At 48.7% G+C, this 16,707-nt stretch overlaps 1 long non-coding RNA gene across 2 annotated transcripts; it reads right to left on the bottom strand.

The window, feature by feature from the left end:
* Positions 1 to 10,675: 10,675 nt before the first annotated feature.
* On the bottom strand, positions 10,676 to 16,704 carry LOC118539076 (uncharacterized). 2 transcript variants are annotated; one of them, XR_004918937.2, is made up of 3 exons: positions 15,763 to 16,704; positions 12,599 to 14,395; positions 10,676 to 11,239 (listed from the first exon to the last, which is right to left on the bottom strand). It is a non-coding gene; the product is annotated as an uncharacterized LOC118539076 (long non-coding RNA). The 2 variants fall into 2 exon arrangements; XR_004918936.2 differs by having other exon boundaries at positions 12,599 to 14,418.
* Between the last annotated feature and the right edge of the window lie 3 nt (positions 16,705 to 16,707).

Here is a 16,707-nt window from a genome sequence, read left to right on the forward strand (position 1 = left end):
ACAAAATCACATCACCCACTTTCTTGGACTTAGAAATTCAGGGTCATGTTGCTATGGCTAAGTGTGAGAATTTGGAGATTGCATTAGCATTTGAAGGGGGCCAGGAAACAGTATTTGAGACGTCCTTATTCCTAGTCACTGTCCAAGGAGGTTCCAAAAACCCAGGACCTTGACTGTCCAAAGATGGGCCTTTGTTTGTTTGGGGGAGGGGATGAGTCAGGAGGGTGGAGTCCATGAACCTTCTGAAATTGTTTGCAAAAATACATAGTGAGAAGCATATATTCATTGTTCTGAGAGTCCATGGCTCAACTATATTCTCAAAGGGCCTGTAACTCTAAAGATGAAAGGTCTACCTACTTAGAAGCCTGGGGATCCCGAGGGGTGAAGCTGGTCTGAGCGGTGGTAGGTTCGAGAGGGGCATTCCCACAGTTTGCTCAGGGGCTTCTGAGCAATCACGTGTGCGCTTGGCTTGCATGAAGCATGCCCTTGCTAAGAGTTAGCTGTTGGGAACGTCACGTACCCTGCACCCACATCTGGTGGAGGCAAGTGGATGATGGAAGGAAAGAGAAGAAATGGGAGGAAAGCCGTTGCTGGTCACTGCACTCTTGGTCTCACTCTGTGCACGCCCCCCAAGGTCCAAGAGTTGGGGAGAGCACTTGCCTTTCTCATTCTGAGGTTTGGTGTGAGGCTGAGCTACGGGGCATCTTGTATTTGTGCAGTCTGCAGAGACCAGCCAAAGAGCCCTTGCGAGCATGCCCCGCTGCTCTTCCCAGTGAGCACATCATTTCTTTAATTCTAAAATTTATAGGGGACTCAGATTGTGGCCAAAACCAAGATGACAGATCACAATATGTGGCTCATTACAAGGCGGTGTTGGTGATGTGTGGGGTACACTGATGTGTGTGGTTGATATTGTTGGCAAAAGGAGTGTTTCTAATACCAGATTGTTGTGATAGCCACATCCTGAACTTCTGTTTCCTTATGGCTGGGACACCGTTGCTTCCTGGGTAGCAAATCCCAAGACTTCCATCAGAAAGGCTGAGGGTTCCCCAAAGGCCACTCCCACCCAGGATGGGGGTTCCTGGCTGTCCCCAGAACATATCCTGTGGCTGTTTACCAGACTCTGACACATGGGCCACCACCAGTGTGACTGTAACACATCCCAATATGAGTCTTGGTTTTTAAATTTCAAATCTGAAATGTGCAAACAAGTGACTTTTAGCTGGGAGATTATAGCCTGGAACCAGGGGTTCTCGGGATGACTAAGAAGGGTGAATAGTTAGTTGCTGCCGAGTCCTTGGGCTGTCGGGCTAAGCCAGGCTTCTGGTGCCATCACAGCCCCAGACTCCAAAAGACGAACCCAACTGGACACAACTTCCTGTGAACACCCACCATCTCAAAGGACTAACTTGTAGGGCAAACAAGATGGGTAGCAAGGTTGGAGCACAGGAGGAATGAGGCGGTTCCACACGGTTGGTCAGACATGACATCTGCTGCGTGAAGGTGTAGCCGAGCTGGTTGGGAACAGCAAATGCCCGCTCTGTCCCCAAACACGGTGAGGAGGTGCACGGGAGGGGCAGCTGGTGGAGGTCCTGGGACGATGACTCAGCGAACCCTTGGAAACCACAATGCATGCTTGCGCCAAACCACCGGTCCTCCTGTGCAAGCGAGCGTGGGTCAGAAGTGTTGGCGGGATGGGTTTGTCCCCGGAGTTTGCCTCCTCCCCCACCAGCTGCTGCTGCAGACGTCACTGGGTTCCGCCCGCTGGGGAACGGGGAAAGTCCGCTCCGCTTCCTGGTCCCTACGTGCGGAATAACAAAACCTCTCTTGGGGGACGGTTGTGATTACTACCGTGATAAATTATTAGAAGTAAGCGATGTAAAGCCTCAGTGCCTGGCACGCACACTACCTGTAGGCGACCACCGTCACCTAATCCCCTGGTCAGACAGCAGCACGGAGGCCACGACCATGTTTTCTGTTTACAAAGGTCCAAAAAGATATAGTCTGACTCGACTGTAAAATGTCATATTGATACATACCTAGATGAGATTAGCAACGGGTGTATGGATTAAAGGAGCTGATGACCGTGAAGCGCTTGGAATGCAGCCTGGCAGGGTCCGGACATGCCCGTGTTGCCTGTGTCGTGAGCAAGTGCGTGGTTCTCTCACCTGTCATCGAAGGGTTTGGGAAAGCTGTGACACGGTCCTACCAAATGGGAACATAGCGGGGTGGGGGGTGGGGCGCTAGACCTGGGACTGACATTTAAACTGGGAACACATGCAGATTATTTTTACAGGTTCCCAGCAGCCAAGGAAAAAATAGCAAGCTTGTTAATTGGTGATGGTTTGCAATAGAGTTGCTGGTTTGTGTATTTACGTAAATCTCCTGACTCAGTTGGGTTATTAGCATCCACCAGGGGCTGTCACTTGTTTTAGTTGCCCATGTGGATGTCCTCCCAGTGCTTAGTGCACTGTCAGCCACACAGTTGGTATTTTATAAATATTTGTTGAATTGAAGTGATAATGTACTAAATTTCCTAAGAGTGTCCTAGAATTTCACATACCTTGTTCCTTCCCCTGTCATGGGGGCACAGCCTTACCTACCTTTTCAAATACAAAAACGCCGCATTTGAGGAAATGAAGGAAATGCTGTTTTCTCACATATAAGACAGGAATAACTAGAAGGGATCCCATGAAACGGTGAGTAGTTTGTCCACCTCTCATCCCCAGATCACAGCCCATGGGGACAGAAGTAAGGAAATCAAGGCCAGTCTGGTACAGTGCGAGACAGACGGTGGACGGGGACCCGGGAGGTGTGGTCTGCAGTTAGCTGAGGTTAGGCCTGTCACTGGATGTTTGCAGAGCTCACTTTCTCATGTGCACAATGAGATTCTTGAAGAACAGATAATGGACACAGGAACTTGGCCTCCCACTGACATTTAGTCACTTGGAATTGGCCTCGTAAACTTGATTTTTTTTTTTTTTACTTCTTGCCTCTTGATTGTTTTCTATTTTTTGAAGCAGAGTGTAGTTGACATACCGTGTTCTATCGATTTCAGGTCTAATGCAACCGTGTGCTTTGCTCAGTGCTGCCCACGGTGAGTGGGGTCCCCATCCCTCGCCACAGAGCGGTCTCACCCCACGACTCACTGCATCCCCTGTGCTGTGATCAACGAATGGTAGTGTATTTGAAGAACACTGAATTTCCCTCTCTGTTTTCCAGCTGTACTGGGATATAATTACGTATGACCGTGTGTAAGGTTCCGGTGTCCCGAGCGACGGTTTCGCATGCGTGTGTGTCCTGGAAGGCTCGCCAAAACAGTGCCACGTGCCGACACCTCCCTCACCTCTCGTAACGACCATCTCTTTCTTGTGATGAGGACATGGAGGACCCACCCCTTACAGCTTTCAAGTATGTGATACAGCATCGTTAACTGTGATCATCACGCTGGGCGTTAGGTCCCCGGAACTTATTCATCTGATAACCCAAAGTCTGTGCCCTTCAAACAACACCTCCCCACTTCCCCCACCCACAGCCCCTGGCAACCACCATCCTACTGTCTGTTTCTTTGAGTTTGATGTCTTCAGATTCCACAAACAAGTGATACCGTGCAGTATTTGTCTGTCTGGCTTCTTTCGCCCAGCATAATATCCTCCAGGTCCACCCATGTTGTCACAAACGGCAGGATTTCCTTCTTTCTCCACTGTGTATATGTACATGCTGCATCTTTTTTGTCCACTCGTCCGCTGATGGACGCTTAGGTTGTGTGCTTTGGTGAATACGCTGCAGTGAAGGTGGGGCTGCCGATATCTTTTCCGTGTCCTGATTTCATTTCCTTTGGACAGACACCCAGTAGTGGGATTGCTGGGGCGCAGGGTAGCTCTATTTTTACATCTTGAGGAACCTCCATACTGTTCTCCACACTGGCTACACCAGCTTGCATTCCCACCAGCAGTGCACGAGGGTCCCCTGTCTCCGCCTCTTCGCCAACACTTGTTATTTCCTGTCTTTTTGGGTCTAGCCGTTCTGACAGGTGTGAGGCGGTACCTCATTGTGGTTTTGATTTGTATTTCCCTGATGACGAGTGATGCTGAGCATCTTTTCATGTACCTGTTGGCCATCTGCATGTCTTTGGAGAAATGTCTGTTTAAGTGCTCTGCTCATTTTAAAAATTAGATTGTTTGGGTTTTTTGCTGTTGAGCAGTATGAGTCTCTGGATGTTAGCCCCGCCTTTTTTTTTAAGATTTTATTTATTTATTTGAGAGAGAATGAGATAGAGAGAGGGCATGAGAGGGGGGGAGGGTCAGAGGGAGAAGCACACTCCCTGCTGAGTAGGGAGCCTAATGTGGGACTTGATCCTGGGACTCCAGGATCATGACCTGAGCTGAAGGCTGTTGCTTAACCAACTGAGCCACCCAGGTGCCCCTGGATGTTAGCCCCTTATCAGAGGTATAGTTTACAAATATTCTCTCCCTTTCCGTGAGGTCACTTTTTACTCGGTTAGTTGTTCCCTTTACTGTACAGAAGCTTTTTAGTTTGATGCAATCCTACTTGTCACTTTTTGCTTTTGTTACTTTGTGCTTTGGTGTCATATCCATAAAATCCTTGCCAAAACTATGTCAAGGGTTTTTATGGTTACAAGTGTTACATTTAAGGACTTAATCTATTTCAAATTAATTTTTGCTGCCTCCTCCCAAGACAGCAGGTGGGACATCAGCACCAGGAGCTCATGTGTGACAGCCCTGGGGTGAGTGATGGCACTATGTGTTTTCCTAATCCCTTTAAGCTCTGAAATAATTGCAGTCATCCTTAAGCTGATATTTTGTAAAATAAATGTAGTAAATATTTGATGTGGTAGAAAATAATAACTTTTTTTTACATTGACTTTTAAAATTCTTAGGTCATGGTATTAAAAGTGAATTTATGGGTGCCTGGGTGGCTCAGTTGGTTAAGCAACTGCCTTCGGCTCAGGTCATGATCCTGGAGTCCCGGGATCGAGTCCCGCATCGGGCTCCCTGCTTAGCAGGGAGTCTGCTTCTCCCTCTGACACTCCCCCCTCCTGTGCTCTCTCTCTCTCATTCTCTCTCTCAAATAAATAAATAAAAGTGAATTTATTGTCATTACTAAGTAACATATTAAGGTATTTAAAAGTATGGCCCAGTGGAATTAGGTATGTTTGGTCTTGACATAAACAAAGATAATTCCTTGGAAATTTCATACAAAAGGAAATAAAACTCTGCTTCAACTCTATCTCTCACACAGATAGATACAGAAGATGCTAAGCTACCGTAGGGGCTCAGCGTGTTCACAGAGGCTGATGGTGTGGGAGGGCTGTGAGGTCTAAGGGGGATCATGGCCGTAGCTAGTGCTCCACGATACTCTAGTTCTCCGCAGCGATGCACACCATCCCTGTCCGGAGCCAGTACCCTGTGGTGATGGGACAGATACCAACACTGTTCTACCTTGCTTTCTTTTTTCAAAAGCAGCGTTATGTGGGGCACCTGGGTGGCTTAGTTGGTTGAGCATCTGACTCTTGGTTTCGGCTCAGGTCATGATCTCAGGGTCGTGAGTTCGAGCCCAACATTGGGTTCGCGCTCACTGGGGAGTCTGCTTGGGATTCTCTCTCCCTCTCCCTCTGCCCCTCCCCTTGCTCGCACAATTCCCCCCCCCAAAATGGATAGATAAATCTTTTTAAAAAAGGAAAAAATTTTTTAAAAAAAGCAGCGTTATGAAACTATCAGATACAGAGCATGTTATCTGATTCATAATGTGTTAGCTCAAGTTGTTTTTAATTATTTTTCACTGCAGATGGTCCCCGACTTATGATGGTTCAACTTACAATTTTTTGACTTCACAGTAGTGTGAAAGCAATCCACATTCAGTAGAAAACATACTTGGAATTTTGAATTCTCTGATCTTGTCCCGGGCGAGCGGAATGACGATCGTCTGTGATGATGCGGGACAGTGGCTCACAGTCAGCCCCGCGATCACGGGAGTAACAGCTGATACACGGACAACGTCCTGCACCCAGACCATCATTCTGTCACGCTCAGTACAGTATTCAATGAATCACATGAGATATTCAGCACCTCATTGTGACATAGGCTTTGTGTTAGGTGATTTTGCCCAGCTGTAGGCTGATGGAAGTGTTCTGAGCATGTGTAAAGCAGGCAGGGCTAGGCTGTGATGTCTGGTAGGTTAGGTGTAGTAAGTGCATTTTCAGCTTATGATACTTTCAACTTACAAGGGGTTGATCAGGACGTAACCCCATCGTAAGTTGAGGAACATCTGTAGTCTCAGAGCTCAAACAGGCTTTTCATCTAAATAGAAATAATACGAATCTCAAGTCTTTCATTCAGTGTTAGAAGGAACCCTGCCCACACATACCTTGACCTGGGCACGGGTTGATTTGGAAGAAGCAAAACATCTTTACGGTGAGCAGACTGGTTTCTGGACACCTCGAATTGCTTACTTAGGCATGGTGCTTTCAGAAGTTACGAGGAGAAGTACATGAGCTGAGCTAGTCTTCAGAACTGCGGCCCCGGGGCCCCCACTGAGCTGCCCTGTGCTCAGGGTGTGCAACCAGCAGGGGTGGAGGGCTCCCCTCCCCGTGCCTACGCCCCCAGGGCGCCTGTCTTCATGGGCACACAACACCACCTTCCTTTTATGAGCACTGTGTCACAGTTACATATGATGAGTAGGTGAATTGGCATTATCGTTTGCATTTTACAGATGAAGGAAAGGAGGCCAGGGAGGTTAAATAACTTGTCTACAAAGGAAAATAAGAGAAATAGCAATACCAAGCTCATTATTGCTAATAAGGCAATGATGTTTCAGACCAGAGCTGAAAGAACCAGATCTGTTAGTCTTTGAATTGGGATCCAATAGTAAGTGAAGTTGTTTTCCCTTGTAGGCTTGGTGACTTACTCCGTTTGGGTGGCTGAAACACCACAGATGGAGTGGCTTGTAAACCACAGGCATTTCTTCCTGACATCTCTGGAGGCTGGACGTCTGAGATCACTGCGGCAGCAGATTCGGTGTCTGGTGAGAGCCCACTTCCTGGTCCACACACGGTTCTTCTCCTGTGTCCTCATGTGGGGAAGGGGTGAGGGGGCTCCCTGGGGGCTCTTTCATAAGGACACTAATCCCATCACGGGGGCCCCACCTCATGGCCTTGTCACCCCCCAAAGTCTCCATCTCCTGACGCCATCACCTTGGGGGCAAGGTTTCAACCCAAGACTTTTGGGAGTTGGTGGAGGTCACAAACATCCAGAGCACAGCTGGTAAACATCTGGGGAAAGTGATTCTACTTCAGAGATAGATTGAATATAGCTCTTAGCTATCTCATTCTAAATCCGGACCTTTTTGTTTAAAAAAGGGAGGAATCTTGTCCATTCTTATACTTCATGTCACCTCTCTCTGTTCAAGGCTGTCAGGTTTTTCCCTTTTGGTTGCTTTTAATATATTGTTCTTGTCTTTAGTGTTCTGCAATTTGACTATGATTTTTTATTAATCTTTTGGTACTTCTAGTGTTCTTTAATCTGTGTATTGCCATCTTTGTTGGCTCTGGGAAAATCTTAGCTGTGATGTCTTCACATGTTGCCTCCTTCCCTTGCTCCTCCCATCCTTCTGGAACTCTTACCAGCCCAGTGATTGATCTTCCCAATCCTATTAGCCTTCTCAGTCTGTCCGCTTCGTATCTCCTAACCCTGGTGTTATGGGTCTCCACCTGCCCCCCGTCCCCCGCCAGGACACACTTGCCCCAAGCCCAGGAAGCGAACGCTGCCGACAGGATCACCAGGAGCCCTGTCGAGTTAGCTCAAAGGGAGGCCTGGTGGCAGTGGGAGGAGAGACGCTGGGCGCCTGCTGCCCTTGCCCTCCCTCCCAGCGCTGCATCCCTCTGTGAGAGGCCCTCCCTCTCACTCCCGGGACCTGTGACACTCCCGGAGTTTCCACTCAACTGGCCCTTCGCCATCCTTTGCTGTTTTTTTAACCGGCCCACGGTCCTGCTCACGGTCTCTTTTAAAATCTCCATCCATTTAAACCCTTTGAGTGTGCTATTTCCTATCTGAAACAGGAAATTTAATAAATCTCTTTATATGTCCCCCTGCTTTTCTAGGCTGTATCCTGGATAATTTCTTCACATCTACATTTGCAGTTCCTTTTCATCACCTGTGTCTATTCTGTGTGAAATCTGCTTATTCAGTTTTCATTTTCAATGACTACTTTCTTCTTTTGAATCAGAAACTTTGGGTTAGAATTTTGTCATCTCCTTGATTGTACCTTATTTTCTTCCTTCCTTTTGCTGCGTATATTTAAAGTCTATTACCTCTTTACACAGAGGAAACAATACTATGTTGTACTCTGTGTCCAGTAATTCCAGGATTTGAACTCTTTGTGGTTCAACTACTTTTATTTGTTGTTTCTGCTGGGTCTTGCTCTAATACCTTGTTTTCTTTTGGATTTAATGATATTTTGTAGTACGCTGCTCATTTTCCATGGAAAATTATTTGTAGGGATTCTTTGAGGCCTGGCATGAAAATCAATTCCTTCAGGGAGGACAGCTTTGCCAGGTCCTCTGAAATCCTCGTGAGGCCCAGGGTTCAGTCACAGCTCCTCGGGGTTCCCCTTACCCATTTGCTTAGCACCGAGTATGTACCCTTTGGGCCCAGCTCTGTGGGGTCAGTGCTCTGTTTCTTCTCCTTGGGTGGGCCCTGGGCTTTATTTCAGCCCCCTGCCACCAGGCTAGAACACCAAAGCGGGAGTTGTCCAGATCGGCAGATGCTGTGAGCACAGAAGCCGATGCCAAGCGCATCTGGGTATCGGCCTCCGCTGGAAATGTCTTCCAAGTACCCTTTAGATGAATTCAAAGGACATCTAAAAATATTCTGGGTACCTTTCAGTGTTTGTGATATAAAACTGATCTGGGTCACCAATTCACCATGTGCCAGAAATGGAACTTCTTCATTGAAAAATTTGTTAGTATGTGTGTCACAGGTCAGCCCGGAATTGCCTGAATCTCTTAATAAGTGAGCCTGAATTTAGTACCCATGCCAGCCAAGGGCTGCTATTTTTTTCAACTTCTATAGCTTTTCATTTCATTTTTAAAATAAAATGGACTAGACCACATTTGCTTATACCAGCTCTCGTAGAGTGGGCCCATGCAGTGAAAAGGGGAAAGACAGAGAGTTGTGCCAGGCTGAAAACATGGAAAATGCCCTGTGGATGAGGCCATATACACCAGGAGACAGTATACTGCCTGAAATACCCAGTGATGATGCGCTGTCCTTCTACCTCTGGATTTATTACTGAAAAGTTTTTAAAGTTCTGTATGACTCCATTTTCCCCATCCTTCATGTGCTTATTCTAGTTCTTTTCCATTCTGAGTGTTTTAACTCACGTTTACTGAATATTGACATGGCACTCTGCTGTAGAAATTTTGAAAATGAGCATAATTCAATAAAATAAAAATAGAACCTTATGTGAATTAATCCCAATGGAAAGTGAGCTTTGAAGACTTGTATCGAGGGAAGCGGACTGTAAGGAGAGAGGAAGCAGGAAGGAGTGATTCACTAGTGTCCTCTCATGGTTGCCGAAGAACTCAGAACATCCACCTGTCAGTTCCCAGACATTCTGCGACATTTGTGAAGTTTTTGATGAATAAATAGTATGAAGTAGGTTTGTACCTGTATTAGCCTGTGTGGTTGTGAGCTGGGGATGGGGGGAGGATGAACAGAAAAGGGTTATTGCCTGCCCTTCATCAGTTTGGTTATAAATTCAAATTTTCTAGTTCAACAGTGTATTTTGATACTATCTTACATTTATACAATATTTAGATTATCAATTGAGCCTACCCTTACAGAGTGACCACTTGAAAGGCCAGCATGGTGGGAAATAGCACTGTTTGCAAATAACTGTTTCTTGCCCTTCCTCCTGTATCCTGTCCCATGGGCTGTGGCTGGCCGAGGAATCGAGGGAGAAATACTCGGCTGTCAAACTCTCTCTTTCCCCAGCACAGCAGTCAGCAGGTGGCCTAGGTGGCCATCTGGACGGATGATGGGCCTGGACTGTGCAAGACAAAGAACACAATTCTGCGACTGGGGCACTGTTTGTTACCACTGCCTAGCTCAGATGACGCAGACCAATACATCCTGATAGACCAGTATGTTTCTATGTGGAACAAATACTGGGGAAGTCACTTGCCTGGTTGCTACTCCAAAAGCTGGTGGCAGGGCTAGGGTGGGAAATGGAGATTGCTAGAACATCATGCTTTCATCATGCAGCACTTCACAGTCACAACGACATTTTGTCATCAAAGTGGATACTCTTGCTGGTGTTACCCTGAGGCATGGTGGGCAGTGAGACTGTGAGCACCAAGGACTCGGGTGTCTGTTGCTACATGAAAGTGTCAGTGCTAACGTTGGTCTTTTTCGGTGTCACACAGAATGTCAATCTTTTTTTAAAAGATTTCATTTAATTGAGAGAAAGGGACAGAAAGAGAGAGAGAACAAGTTGGGGGGCAGAGGGAGAGGGAGAAGCAGACTCCCCACTGAGCAGGGAGCCCGATGTGGGACTCCATCCCAGGACCCTGAGATCATGACCTGAGCCGAAGGCAGACGCTCAACTGATGGAGCCACCCAGGCGTCCCCAGAATGTCAATCTTAAGGAATTCTGCCTGCAGATAATTCAGAATCACTGGGAAATTAGTCACGCAAGCCGAAGTGCACAGATTACAAACCTTTGGTTATCACCTGTTATTTTCTTTTAGAAAAGAGGTGCAAGATTTCATCAAAACTGAAGGTCCTTTAGGGAACTGTGAAATGGAGATGGTTTCAGCAGTGAGTTCCTATAATAGAGTGATGCATGTACTGTGCCGTAGTTAATGCACGGAAACATCCCTATTGACAGCCGCCCGCATGAGCAAGGGGGTCTCTTCTCCAGCATAGGCAGCGCGGTCCTGCCTGCCCGTCCTTCCCGGACCCCACCCTTGCACACACAGTGCTTTGGTGAACTCCAGCGCCATGGGATCATTTGCAGCATACGACCCCAAGAGCATTCCATCATGCATCTGCATTTGAATACCAAATAAAGAAGTAACACTAAAGAAGTCAAGAACAAAGGTGCTCCTCAAATGCAGTGCCATAGGAAAGCGGCTTTGGATTCCATGTCCAACTGTGCCACTCAGTGGCTGGGTGACAGTAAACAGACCACTTGACCTCTCCAAAACCAATGTTCTTATCTGTAAAATAGAGACAATCACGTCCACCTCACTGAGCTACTGTGAGAAGTAAAAGTTCCCTGGCATGTAGTAGAGATACCCTGCATTGCAATTATTATATAAGGTTAAATAAGAATTTAATAGAATAAAAATTCAGGGAATATTATTGTAACCAAGTGTCAAGAAGCATACAGATAACACTAACATACAGTTTTCCTGCATACCTACTATGTACCAGGCACGACGACAAAGGCTTTACACTTATGAACTTAGCCTCACACCAACCCTCTTCTGTAGGCAGTACCCCAATTTATAAGTGGAGAAACTAAGGCTTAGTGAAGTTGAGTGCCTTGCCTGAGATCGTGTGGGGTGGAGACAGGTCTCAAATACAGATCCCACAGTCTTAAACCACCATGTAGCTCTGAAGAGCATGTTACACTGCTACTTTTGAGGGTGTTCTCATGCTATCACCACCTTCCATGGAATGAGGGCATGCCCCTGATGGATTCACACCACTGCCAAGTTAAGATGACGTCTGTCCTGTTGCTGCATTTCAGATCCAACAGGACTCACAGAATTGAGTTGAGAGACACTGTGTGAATTTAGTGGTTACATTAACAAAATCCACTTGCTGGGTACTATGGACTGAATGTGTCTCCCCAGAATTCATATGTTGAAGAACCAATCCCCAATATGATGGTATGAAGAGGGAGAGCCCATGGGATGGGATGGTGTCCTTATAAAAGCGGCCCCAGGGAGCTCCCATGCCCCTTCCATGGCAAGGAAGGCAACAGCAAGAAGGTGACTCTTAGGAACCGGGAAGAAGGCCCTCACCAGCCTGCAACCATGCCGGCGCCCTGATCGTGACTTCCAGCCTCCAGCATGGTGGAAATAAACATCTGTCCTTTTGAAGCCTCCCAGTCTGTGGTTATTTGTCACAGCAGTCCCAGTGGACTGAGGCACCAAGTAACATCATTAGAGTGAAATTCCCCTTGAGTTTTTAGCGCCATATTAAAGGAAAACCATGACAGGTCAACCTTTCATCCCTTTATCCTTCAGTGACGTCCCTTCATAACCAATCACACCAACAACTGAAAGACACACACACACAGACCTCTTGTGTGGACTCAGCTTATGTCCCTTAGTCCAGCAGTTGAGGCACATTGATTCATGCCAGGAGACCATGGTCAGGAGACTGTGGGTCGGGAGACCGTGGGCCAGGAGACCATGGGCTAGGAGATCGTGGGCCAGGAGACCGTGGGCCGGGAGACTGTGGGTCGGGAGACTGAGCGTTGGAAGGTGGTGGGATGGGAGGCTATGGGTCAGGCTGTGGGTGGAGAAACCAGGGCCTAAGCATGGGGAGCCGTGGGGTGTGCGTACCTGCGACGTCATGAAGTGTCCTCCTGCCTGCTCCGAGAGCTCCTGAGCTGCAGTTGTCACTTCCACATGGGGCAAGCTGGATCAGAAATTGGCTTGCTGGCTGCAGGCTACTTGGGATCCAGGCCTGTAGCCTCAGAACACAAGACCTTCCATGTCCCTTGTCACTCTGGCCAAAGCATCCATCCTGGCTGTCATAAGCGAGGTCCCATGAAGCTCCCTCGTCTGCAGTACGGCTCAGTGGGACAACACGAGCAGCACGAGGCCAGATTCCCAATGTCACAGCCCCCACGGCAGCTTTCCAGCTGCCCACTTCCAACCGTTCTGGAATGCTCGGGGCACTGCTGCTTGCTGTGAGGAACGGCGGAAGGCCGAGACACACTCCCTGCTCTCCAAGAGGCGATCTCTTGGGAAATTAGATGGACCCCGGGAACATCTAGACAACAGCCCAAAGCAGCACAGATCCATGCCAGATGCGTGGGCCGGAACAGTTTCTGGGGACCCAGGGATGTGACCACAGATGTGCTGGAGCGGTCCTAACACTTTGATACCGGACAGCTACCTTCGGCTAAGTGACTAATCCCCACACAAAGTCTCCTTTCAGGCAAGAAGCCTGGTCACACTTCCCTGGCACAGATGTCGCTGCAAGATGTACTTTTCACGTCAGAATTACAACAACAGGAAAGTGCAACAGAGGAGACCCGTTCCACAAAACAGCCTGGAAAACAAGCCTGGCTGAAGCCGCCAGGAAGCCCTGCAGGCCTCACCCTCTGAGGAGTCCTGGTAACCAGACACCTCCAGACACGGTTGAAATCAGCTCAAGAATTGGTGAGCTGCCCTCACTGCAGGTGGCAGTGAGAAGAGGCCCCCAGAGACCAGCAGCCTGTTCATGGATGAGTGGCTTGCTCTTAGTGCCCTGGGACACACCCTGCTCCCAGGAAGCCATGCTCAGCCAGGCAAGGTGCAGGTGGGAAGGGAAGGACGTTGATTCTCATCAATACACGGGTGGTGTGGGATGTGAGGTACCTCCTCATGGGAGTGCTGCTCTGGGCCTGTGATGCTGGGGCACTCAGACCCGCTTGGCAGCTGGGCAGCTCCTGGAACGTGGCCTGGTTTTCTCATAGCCCCTCTCCCAATGTCACACCCACAGACCCGCAAGGAGCGGAGGCTGGTTCATGCATCTCTTCTATTCATGTGCTAGTCCTCACCCTTAGAAGGCTAGCAAATAACTCAGATTCTGCATGACCCCACTCTCTGAGGGATGGTTTCATTACCACCTGTGGGAACTGAGAATCTCTGATAAGAAATCTGGCATTTAATATACGTCATGGCAATGCTCAAATCATTACCTTGTGCTGACCCAATGAAGTTTTGATACAAAAATTTATTAATGATTGTCATATTAACACCTCTTACTTTATGCCTTATGCTTTTGTGCACATGTCTTAATTAGTCACCATAAATGATCCTTTGGAAGTAGGCATTATTTCCCCATTTGGCAAAGAGGGGCCAGGGCTAAGAGTTGTTGAGTCTCCTGCCAGAGTTCACGTAGCTTGTAGGGGGCAGAACCAGGATGTGGATCGGGGCCTCGGACTCTTCATCATCACGAGTCTTTATTGTTGTAGGCAAATAGGATACCAAACTCATGAGAGAATAGTAAAAATGCCAAAGACCTGTCAGTTTTTCACTGATAGGATTTATAAAATTCTCTCACATTTATTCTCTGATGCACATGTAAATATACCTGCTCTTCGCCAAGAGTCCTGTTGATTTCTTTCAATGAATGGTTCCTCTTCTCTTCTATGTGAACAAGTAGACTTCAACTATCATGCGTAAAACCAACAACATCACACATATTGACATTTTATAATATTATCACCATTTTAAAGAATTCTGTGCCCTCCACGTACTGTCTATATATAACGATTGTGTTTACAGGGCAGTCGGATCCCATCTCATTTGCCCCTCAGAGCCATGTGACTTTGGGAAGAAGCAAGCCTGTAATCTCACGTTAGCACCACATCACAAAGTTGTTGGGAATATCACTGACTAAAAAGTAAAGCACTTGGTAAATGTTAACAACCGGTACAAATCTAAGAGGTTGCTTTGTTATTGCCTAGAGTGAAGACCTAAAGAAAGGACAGTTGTCTGCCTGAAGCCAAGGATTGGTTGGACTTATTGAAATACTGGAATTTTAAAAAGGAGGAACCAGCCACATAAGAGTGAGGGTGATGGGAGAGGCTGAGGGAAGGCACAGGCACCCGGGGTGGGGGGCGGAGAGCATGAGCAAAGCTCTGCAGAGCTGCCCTGTGGTTCAGCAGATGACTGTAGCTGGAGAGTCCTAATTATCCCAGAGGCTTCCTGTGGAAGAGCCGCTAAGACATGGGAGGCACACTTATCTAACTAGCTGACTCACTGATGACACAAAGATGGGCCTTACGGTTTGTAATTGAGACTCGTGAATCAAAATTGTTTTCAACATTGGAACATTTGCAAGTTAATGTAAAAATGATAGGACTTATTAAAAGGATCTAAGAAGATGACTGAGAAGCAGAATAAGTAATGGTCCAGAACAGCGATGCTGGGCCAGGCCATCTAGGTTCAAACCCAAGTCTGCCACCAATTGGCTGTTTGACCACAGGCTAGTGAGCAGTCTTGCTGTGCCTTGGTTTCCCCACCCACCTCTTGGGGTTGTAGGAATTAAGTGAGTTAATATGTGGTCAAGTGCTTCCAACAGTGCTTGGCACATGGTCACACCTACATAGGTTTACCACGACACGTGGTCCTGTGTTACCTGAGGGAGTGGCCATGCTGTTAACAGAAATTATAGTGGTGAGCGTTCAGATGCACCACCCTTATCAACCTGCTCTTCAGTCGGACGCCAGAGGGCTTGTCTCCACCTGCCCTCTTGACGCTCCTAATGCACTGTTGCAACCCTCTGCCTTACATCAGGCTTTTTCTTCTCTGCCCCATGTTCTTGGGATTTAGCAAGTCCTTTGGACCATCTCTTGGGTTTGACCTCACATTTGCCCGTGGTGCTGTTTCACTCTTGGAAGCAACGGGTCAGCCCAGCTCTTGGCTCCCAGCCACTCCCGTTTCTGGCGGGTGAGGGGTGTCAGGGTGCAGGCTGCCCTCTGGCACAGTACAGGGAGGATGGATCTACTTACAGAGAGAAGATGGTGAGAGTTTCGGATTTTGGGACATGCTGAGTTTGACACATCTGGAATCAGGCAGGTGGGCATTTCACAATTGATTGGAAATGTCAGTCTGGAATTGAGACAGCAGTTGGACTGGAAATGTCTGTGTCATCAGAGGGATCCATGCAAGGCAACAAGCCAAGCTACCCTAAAAGAGAGACTCCAGGGAGGAAGAGCAAGGGGTGGAGGGCAGGCTCCAGGGAGGGCTGGGTAGCAGGGAGTAGGTTAACAAAGAGCAGGGAATCAGAGAGGGTCCCGGGAATGCAGAGGGCGGGTTTCAAGCAGAAGAGAAGGGGGAAAGTGATGACAAGTAATGGTCCGGGGTCCGAGGTTGGCAGTTGAGGCTGGGTGGGGGGAGGAGCCCAGCAGGCAGGAATCAGACACCTCTGGAGCCTCTGGGTGGCCGCTGGACCGCAAAGCGCTTGGGGACGCAGGCCTGGGCAGGCCTGGCCGACGGGGGGGAGCAGGAGGGGCGGAGCTTAGAGCTCCCCCTCGCACCCCGCCGCCGCCGAGCTCTGCTCCCGCGTTCCTCGCTCATTAAGCGCTCGTCGCCTTCACCAGTCCAGCGTCGGGGTGTGCCGCAGAAAACGTAGAACCAGGGCGTCAGTTCTTGGGAAGCCGACGCCAGTGGGCCACGACCCCGGTGCCCCAGTCGCCCGGGCTCCTGAGACACCCCCGAGACCCTCGAGTCCCTCAGGTCCCCGCGATCCCCCGAGTCCCCAAGACCCCCTGAGTCCTCCGGGCCCCCCGAAATCCCCCGAGTTCCTGGGCCCCCCCGAGCCCCTGCAGTCCCCGGGACCCCAAGCTCCTCGAGCCGGGTCAGCCTGTCCGGACCTGCCCCCCTCTCTCCCCGCCTCCCCCGCGGATCCCAGAGACCTCCTCCGCGGGGGACCTCCGGCCGGACGGGGGCGCCGT

The sequence above is a fragment of the Halichoerus grypus genome, chromosome 6, assembly GCF_964656455.1.
Source record: "Halichoerus grypus chromosome 6, mHalGry1.hap1.1, whole genome shotgun sequence".
NCBI lineage: Eukaryota > Metazoa > Chordata > Mammalia > Carnivora > Phocidae > Halichoerus > Halichoerus grypus.